The 10,021-nt window shown below is 31.7% G+C and overlaps 1 pseudogene; it reads left to right on the top strand.

The window, feature by feature from the left end:
• The first annotated feature begins 6,203 nt into the window (after positions 1-6,203).
• On the top strand, positions 6,204-8,272 carry LOC149532105 (DEAD-box ATP-dependent RNA helicase 15-like; annotated as a pseudogene).
• The last annotated feature ends 1,749 nt before the right edge of the window (positions 8,273-10,021 follow it).

The following is a 10,021-nucleotide window of genomic DNA, read 5'->3' as shown; positions in this document are numbered from 1 at the left end:
TATAGGTTTTTTGTGGAAGCGGTAGCACCGTAGCCTTTTGTGGCCATTTAGTATTATTTGTAGCCTAAAAGCATTGTGGGCATTGTATAACCTTTGAAAATATGTCCAGCTCCACTTGGACTGGTTAAAATAGAAGTATTTGATGGAAGTTGTACAATTGTGGAAAAATTGAAACCATATATTTTGGAGATAATCTTCTATAGCAAGGCATTTAAAATGACTTGTCCATAAATTTTCTCTGAAGTTTTAAACAGTAGAGAAAACCAGCCTGAACCTAACAAGGGTTTTGGATATCAACTGAAGTGAAGTGTTCTAGTAAACCAAACCCAACTATTGAAAAAATGAAACTAGGTGTGCACTCACTAATTCCTATGCTTCATTCCTTTCACTTGTGATACATATTGGTGTACACTAGTTCCCCTACCTATTTTCTTAATGGAAAATGATGTGTTTAATTCCTTCTCTCTCAATTTATGTTATAGTTCTTTTTTAGAAGCTTATCTTTCAACATGAGAAGATTACTAGCAACTTCATCTTGAGAAACAAACTGAACAAAAAAATTGTATAGATTTCACATTGCAAGATGATGCTCTCCCAACACCTATAAAATACCTAGTGACATGCAAACTGGAACTTATATTAATTTCTAGCTCATAGCTACTGGTAGGATTTCAACTATTTAAATTTTTTCTCAGTTTTGTTGGCTCCACCTTTTTTGTATGGAAAATATAAGGTCCAACTTGTATGATTACTACTTATTCATTCAACTAAGAGCTCTTGAAACTAAAAGAATTATCTTATATAAAAGTGCAATGAATTTTTTACATCAAATAATAACCATATCTTCAAGGAGTTGTTCATCCTCCGAAGTGAAATTGTTGTAATGATGTGCATTCAACTAAGTGGAATGATGTTCTGAATTTCTAGTTTTCTAAATGACAACTTTACATTGTAAATGTCTAAAGACATATTTATCCAAAATTTGTTTGAAATTTATGCCTCTTCATTCAATAAGAGAAATGATATTCTAACTTTGTATCCTTAATGGAAACTTTACATTGTAAATCATTGTTTGATGACGTGTATCTATAATATGTTATTTCCTTGATTACATATGTGAGTAAATTATTGAATAAAAAATGGCTATGTTAACATGAAGATTGCATTTACAAACATTAAAAATATACCCCATTCCATGAAAAGCATTACAAGTATTGTTGACCATGATTTTAGAATTTGGACTATAACATAAAGTGATTGATGCCTTTTAGAATACCATGAATCAATTAGGAGATGAAAACTATGTAAACAATTAGAGGATATTTCTTGAATAGAATTCATTGGAAAAAGATGTTGCATTTTCTTTCACTTCCTATGGAAATATTGCATGGACATATAGTAGTTGATTGTATGTTTAAATTGTTTTCTTTGTTTGGTAAGATCCATCTCTTTATAGGCACAATTCATCAAGTTGAAAAAAACATAGTTCTTGCAAAGAAATTGCTGGAGGAAGTTGAATATGATACTTAGACAAGCCGAATCAACTTATGATTTTTCATTTGAAGGTTACAATGTCCTGGTGAGATTTTAATTCCATGTATCATAATCAATGTAGAAAGAATCTAAATATATCAGTTATATGCCCTTCTATATTTGTGCAATATGTTCTCCTTTCAATAATGTAGAGTATATGATGTTTGTGCAAATCAATTATATTGACATCTTGGAAAATGATCTCTTAATTTCATGATCATCATATGCATTCAATTAGTGATTCTCAATATGCACCAAGTGCTTGTATCTTACTCCATAGGCTATTTTAATTTGATAGTATGGATCAAAATGAGATCTTCTTTCCTATAACCCCAAAGAACAATGCCTAAATTCTCTCTCTATTACTTACTACTAGAAGGAATGGACAAGCTTTGGTGTGAAAAATATGTGGAAATGAAATTCCTAGCCTATTCATATGCTTCTAACTCCTATTATTTATAACTAACTACCTTGCAACTTCCTTGAGCAATAACTATTTGGCAGAAACCTTGGGAGTTTGATTGGGCATACTATACTTTCTAATACGCAGATGTAGGTGAATTTTGGAAACTTAGCATACCATGATCCATACTTCTTCACAAATTTCTCCACTGAAATTCCTAATCTCATCAGGAGTGCCTTGTAATACTCTCATTGTGTGCATAGCAAAGGGTTTGTTTGCAATCTTAAACCCAACCTTGTCTTGAGGTTACATTTGTGAATAATAATCATATATCATGTATTGTCTTGGTCCAATTCCAATTACACCCAAACATTCAAATCCTTTGTACTTGTGTACTCACACAATAATCTAGATCATACATGAGCTCAATTAAAATGTAATTGATTTAATCATAGTTCTTAATTGTATATTTAAGTTGTCATTGACCATTGTTTCCCAATCAAATCTTTCACTTGCATTAATGATACTCTTGATTAAATAGCACATCCATGGTCGGAATAGTACTACTTGTGAGCTTCCAATTTCTTTATTCAATGTGATTATGAGGTCTTGATATCTTCTTTAAAATTTGCCTCAGTCAACTTTGACAACTTGGTATTATGATTCCTAGATTATAACCATTCATTGTTGACAAGAGTGATGTAGTCATCCTCTCTTTTTTTCAAACTCTTTCATGACAAACTCTCATGTTTTGATTAAGCCATCTTTGTGCTATGAGATATTGAATGGATCCCTTATGTTATCAAGTATGATTGCAACCAACAGACTTCCTTTAGGGGTAAGTACTTGTTTCAATATCATATCTTCAAGTACATTCAGCCATTAGCTTGGGCCATTGCTTGGCTAGTGGAAATGCAATTGCATGAACTATACCACTCTTCAAGATTTTCATTGCCCATGGTGATGGATTGTGTTGAAATTTTCTATCTCTTATCAAATTCATGTTATAGGGAGAAAGTTTGATGTCATTGATTTTCTTCCATTTGGATGTAAATTTTGTCACGGGAAGCATGTCTCATAAATCATGTTTGAGTTGCATAGTACTTCATTGTCTTGAGTTTATCACATCTTTAGGTGCCTTTTCCTTTTTCTTTGAGCCTTCTCCTCGATTAGCTCCTACCATTCTTTAACCTTCCATACAACACCCTGCATTAGGTTTTTTCTTTTTATATTTCTTTATATCAATAGGAGTTATTATTTAAGAAATCAGAATTCAAGATCACGAACAATTCTAATTTGTCCATTTGCTTCTCTGCTTAATGAATCTTTAAGAAATTCGACCACACATACTTTGTGACTACTTTACAAATCTGATACATTGCCTAATTCCAATGAGAGCTCTTAGCTTGAAATTCAAGTCTGGAGATGTTTTGAGTTTTCACAAGGCATGATTATTTTCAGAGTTTACAAATTCAACACACACCTTTAGCTTGTAGCCTTTAGAGTTGATTTCTCCACACCAAAATCTAGACTTGTATAATTGGTTGTCTTAGTTTCAATGTTTATAGAACTAATTAGGAACATTGATCAACATTGTGCACAAATTTGATTTGTTAAAAAATGGTTAGTTCACTGATGTAAATAGATTTACTTTGCTCCTGATTTGATTTGCTTGAGATGACTAAGCTTATGATTTGAAATGAAGTGGGCGGGTTCCTTTTTATATGGCTATAGAGTCCAAAGTGTATGACTCAAAAAATAGATAAATTGAAACAATTCATATTAAGTAAATCATCAATTCCTTAAATTTAGATCATTCTTCTTCATTATTTATTTAAATTACTCCTCATCATTTAATAGAATAGAATCGCAACTCATAAACATTTTTAAAATTTAAATCACTCCTACTCACAAATGGTTCCAATATTTCCATGGACAAGTAATGTTCCAAATTTTGTAAGGTTGGGGATTATGAAGGTTTGTACGGGATTAAAGGCATAGGTATGTATTATAAAGAAGTGATTGTTTCTTAATCTAGTGTAAGACATAGTGTTGCATAATTAATCATTGTTAATTGGCACTCTCCTAATAACGAACATTAAAAGTTGCTATCTCCAAGTGCATTTATTTTATGAGTTATTAAATTATATTTAGTCTAATCCTTGTTCACTTACTAATACAATTAAGAGGATTGGTTGTCTTGTTAGGGTTAGAGTGATACCATGTTGTAGGAAGCTTTTAAGCTAGTGGTATGGATGTCTATCATGAATCTTTGAGGACATAGCCCTAAAATAAGTAATGCTTATATGTGCCACAAATCCTTTGAGGAAGCCTACTTGTAGAGGGTTTCCAAGGTCCTTTGAAAAGTAATTTCCGATCTTTCTTAAGGTTAGTGATGAAGAGTTCAATGGGGAATTGGATACTTGAATATGTATTGTGAATCAACAATCATTTTTTAATGCAATTGAAATGCATAATGATGAACATTGATCATTAGGAATTGGCACTCTCCTGGTAAGGAATGTTTTATATTGCCATTTTTGTGTAGGATCTAAACCCTAGTTGGGAATAGTAGTGTAAATTAGAGGAGGTCTCAATAAGGGACTTTACAATGGCATCAAAGCACTATCTTTCCATCTCGTAGGGTATTAGGTAGAGGTATCACATTGATGAAGTCAATCATTCAAGCAATTATGGTATATATATTTTTTGTCTTGTGGATCCCAACATCTATACTTGGAAAAATAGATGTATTTTGTTGAGATTTTTTATGGAAATGAAATTTGGAGGAAAGGGCATTACTTTTTCTAAGGTGAGACAGAATTTGCAACTTGTTTCACCAAGGTGGCATTGGTTTTAAGGATCTATTGCTACACAATAGGGCTTTGGGTACTCAGCCAAGCTGGAGGATGCATTTGGATCAAAACCAACTTTGGTTGGCTTTCATCATAGTAGGTACATTGCTTCTAGAGATGCTATTTCTCTACCTCCAACAATTCTTCTTAGAAGCAAACCTATTTGGAATATCATCGCCTCTGTGTAGTCTTGTTTTGGCTATTCACTCTCTTCAAGTATCATTAATGACAACTTGACCTTGTTTTAGGATGAGTACAATTGAAAGCTTTCTTTAGGATAAAAAATTGGTTTAGCTGAGGCACGTCATTGTGTAAAATATGGTTGAATAAGATATAGTATACAAAAGGTATGTTGCTTCTAGAAATGTTATTTCTCTATCTCAAACTCTTCTTCTAACAAGCATAACTATTTGGAATATTGTTTCCTCTGTGTAGTTTTGTTTTGGCTATTTAGTCTCTTCAAATATTGTTAATGAAAACTTGACCTTGTTCTCTGATGAGTGGAATTGCAAGCCACCTTTAGGATACACAATTTAGCTAAGGCACATCATTGTGTAGAAGATGGATGAATAAGTTGTCATATACCTTCACTATGACTGAAGGAAGCAAAAGGAGAATGAAAACCATAATGTTTCATTTATAAAAGTATGACCTTTAAATTCTTATTCATGTGTTTCCCTTTCTCTCATGTTTGTGAGCTCAAAAAAGAATTATTATCAAAGAAAGCAAGGAAAATAGTTCATTTTTAGCTACATAGCATGAGAGGTGTTCCTCCTATTACATGTTTTGCAGCATTTCATTAAGTATATATAGATTACAATGTACTTTTTCAAGCTAACATAATGAATATACATGGCTTTGAGTTTGATTAGCTTACCATTTCAAACTACTAAAGTGTATTATAAAATATAAATATAACTCTAAAGAAGTCTCAATCACATATTTGTGATGTGATCATAGATTTGTAAACTTGATTATAGAGACTCTTAAATTGCTTCATACATATTTTACTATATATGCTAATTAATGGTAATATATGAACCAATTTTCTTCAATACTTGAAATTTGTGTTTCATGTAAGTTATGTGCAAATTCGTATCTTATCCATGGAAGGAATTAACATTTAAATTCAATCCCAAAATGACAATGATATATATCAAAATGTTATTTGTTTGACTGAAGATGATGTAATTATCATGCTACTCATTAATTGATTACTGAGTACTTATAATTGTTTTTGAATTAGTCTCTTTAATAACTTCGTGTAAATGTTCTGCAGGTAATTTACTTGCACTGTGCCTCTAAAGTTGGAGCATAATCATGGCTATTTTAAACTATTCTGAAATCAGCCCAATTGTGAATGTCCTAACTAAGATATCACTTTATTCTGTTTGATTCTATTAGTACAACATGAATGCATTCCCTAGACCATCCTAGGGATGGATGTGATTTGCTAGGCTAAGTCTGGAATGGGAAAGACCATAGTTTTTGTTCTTTCCACACTGCAATAGATTGAACCTATTGCTGGGCGAGTTGCAACTCTTATCTTGTGTCATAATCAAGAATTGGCATATCAAGTATTTTAATTTGTGGACTGATATAGTGGAATTTTTTCTTTGATAATTGAGCTTTTGTGGTTACTTTATACTTAGTTATTGCCATCAATAATGGTTTCTTGCCAATTATGTTTTATATTGCAGATATGCCATGAATTTGAGAGATTTGTCACTTATTTAATAGACTTGAAGGTGGTTGTATTATATGGTGAGGTAAACATTAAAGTCCATAAAGCATTGCTAAAAAATGAGTGTCCACAAATAGTCATGGGTACTCCTAGAAGGATACTTGCTCTAGCAAGGGAAAAAGATTTGAGTCTCAAAAATGTTAGACATTTTATCCTTGATGAGTGTGATAGAATGTTGGAATCACTTGGTATGTTAGTAGATATATTTTTAAATAGATTGTGATTACATAGATTGTTGAGTATTTTTTTATTTTTATAATGTTGTAGATATGTAGAGAGATGTCAAAGAGATTTTCAAGATGACCCCTCATGAAAAGCAAGTTATGAAGTTCTCTGCCACTCTAAGCAAGGGGATTTGACTCGTCTACAAGAGATCCATGCAAGATGTAATGTCTTCTATATAAGTTGACATGTTTAATCCTACATTAAATATTACTTTAATGATTGGGGAAACTAGATAGTTTGTTTAAATTGGTTTTATTCAAGTGGAATACTAGTTATGCTTATTTCTATAGTATTGATCTTGAGATGTTTAGTTAACCCTTGCAAAGGTGATTCATGTTTCCCTGAAGTTCTATATTTCTTAGCCAAGCCCTCATTTTCCTGTACTTTCTCATCATCAACCATTAGTACTGGACTGCCATAGCTTTATTGTAATTCCAAAGTTGGGATTGCATGTTACCTAAATCCTTTTCTTTGCATTCACAAGAATGGAGCTGCTTTAGAGGTAGTGTAGAGCTGCATTTTCTATGGTGGCCAACTTTCATTCATTGTACATGGTGGAGACATGGGTTACATGTGGCCTTTGTTACTAGTTTTTAACAATAATACAAATAATTAATGCAATGATATAGTGAAGTATTCAATTCAAAATTCAAGGATGGTATATTGGACTATGAAGCTACTAGTTAAACCTTTTTAGTAATTTTCATTCAACATGTGCTCCTTGGATCAATGAGAGGATTGTTGTGGCACTGTTGGCTCTTGATGGAAATCACACCACCTAATGTTATATACATTTGTTTCTATTTATAGCCATTGGAGATATACATTGATAATGAGGAAAAATTGGCACTTCATGGTTTAGTTTAGGTATTGAATTTATTTGATTTTAATAATGTTCGATAAAATAGTAAAATGTTCTCTCTTTTGTTGTGTCTGGTATTTATGTCTTGAGATTTGTGCAACACTACATCAAATTGAGCGAGCTGGAGAAGAATCTAAATCTGAATGATCTGCTTGATACATTGGACTTCAATCAAGTTTTGATATTTGTCAAGAGTGTTAATAGAGCTATTGAGTTGAACAAGCTTCTTGTGGAGTGCAACTTTCCATCAATTTGCATTCATTCTAGAATGCCACAAGAAGAAAGGTATGTTTGATGTTGTTTTTCTTTTTGTATCTACCATGGTACTTGATGTAACAATTCCCTTTTCTCTTTTGAATTTAATTTGTATAATTCTATCATCTCACATTGCTAGCTACTTCATTCATAAATAAAGCTTTTTGTAGTTGTTGTATACACATTATTTATGGAAATATTTGGGATAAAAATGATTGTGCTTTTTTAAATTCCTGATGGTTCATGAAAATTTCTCTTAAGCATTTGATTTAATTATGTTTAACAAATACTAATGTGTTTCTTGTGATAGTTTTTGAAATAAAATTTTAATATGTCATTTTTTATGCAGATTAATTCAGTACAAAGGTTTCAAGAAAGGTCATAAGGTAAAATGAAGAACTTTGACTGCCAGAGACCAATGGTTCTATGACATTGGTATTGCGTAGGAGCTCTAATATAGTTGGTGTTAAATTAGAAGTAGCTAGACTGCCTATCAATGATTCCTTGAGGTTCTCCAATTCCATGGCCATGTCTCTCATTGAAGGTTGTTCTCTTGGTGATTCACTGCTACAAAGAAACCAACATTCTTTGTAACCATCTCTAAACCCTCCTATCTTTTGAGTAGTTGTCCCCTAAGAATTGGCCTTGAACCAGTATCCCTACTGGTAACGTTGTTTCTTTTTTTCTTTTCTATGCACTGTAAGTATTTGCCTGCTCTAAAAAAAACATAGAACGTAATGCACATCAAATATTAGCATTTTAAATTTTCAACTAAATATCAACATTTTTAATTTTCAACTAAATATCAACATGTTTATTTAGAATGGTAAGACAATTTGGTATTTAATATTTCCACATCATTTTATATATTGGTTTCTAAATATACAACGATAAATTTTGAAATTCATGTGCTTAGAGTATGACTTTTATTCTTAATTTTTTCAAGTAAGCATTTTATGTTTTCAGAGTAAGAATTATCTAGTAAATCTAACTGCTACATTTGTTTTGTTGTGATGCAGTCCTTCAAAAAGTTCCATCTAATGAATGAAGATCCATTTTTGTTGCAAGTTAATCAGTGCCATTGTTTTAAGTCTTTCTTTATATTGTCTAAGACTATTTGACTATGTTTTATGCACCTCGCAGAATGTTGCATAGATTAATATTTTAAATTGGTTTGCAACCATCTCAGGTATTAGTATTCAAAAACTATACACATCTCCATTCGTAGAAACATTCCCACCCAACCCATACTCTGCAAACAAATTTATTCCTAAAAATCTATTAAGGAAAATGACAATGCCAATATAAAAGGTACTCAAGAAAATAATTACCTAGAGCAATATAGCCTATAGATCCTTTGAGTGCAAATATTTCTATACTCAGTGAATCTATGGGGTTTGTGGAAATTAAACAAGATATACCAAAATCATTCACAAGGGCTATCATGTTGGCATCCAGGAGCACATTACTTAGTTTCAAATCATAGTGAACAAGCTGCAGAAGAAAATCATAATGAAGATATTCCATGTCATGTGCTACATCTGTGGTAATGCTCAAAAATTCACTCAATCCCAATTGGCAAGCATTTTGATGATTTTTTTTAGGATACAAACACTTTTCTAAGCTTCCATTAGATGCATATTGAAGAACCAAACCTTTCAAGCCAGGGAAGTAAAAGATCTTGTCTAAGGTTTTAATGATCTGGACCATCTTGTGCACAATATAATGGAAGCATATATTATTTTCCTTTTCATTCATTGCATTAGACTTGTAGCTCTACTTGTACACCTGATATTTATTTAGAGTAATTTTAACCTAATTAAGTGTAATTTTATAGTGTAACTTGAATTGAGCTAGAAGAATTTGTGAGAGATTAAGCTATACATTTTTTCTCTTGAAAAACATGCAGTGATAATGCTTTGGATTAAAGTTTATTTTTTTTTTATATATTCAAAATTTTATTTCCTAAAACTTTATCTCCTTGTGTTGGTGGCTCAACATTTTTTGAGGTATTGTGAACAAAATAGTTGGGAGTGTTTGGTTTTGATTGTCGTTAGAACTTGGAAGGGTTACTATCATTTGGTGTTATAACTTATTGGGTATTTAAAAGTTGTGTTAGTTAACATTTTACCTTCACTCAAACT

Source organism: Cupressus sempervirens, chromosome 11, assembly GCF_028749045.1.
Source record: "Cupressus sempervirens isolate cs-2001-9-10 chromosome 11, ASM2874904v1, whole genome shotgun sequence".
NCBI lineage: Eukaryota > Viridiplantae > Streptophyta > Pinopsida > Cupressales > Cupressaceae > Cupressus > Cupressus sempervirens.
The sequence above is the reverse complement of the archived record's forward strand: the minus strand, read 5'-3'. Positions and strand labels throughout refer to the sequence as shown.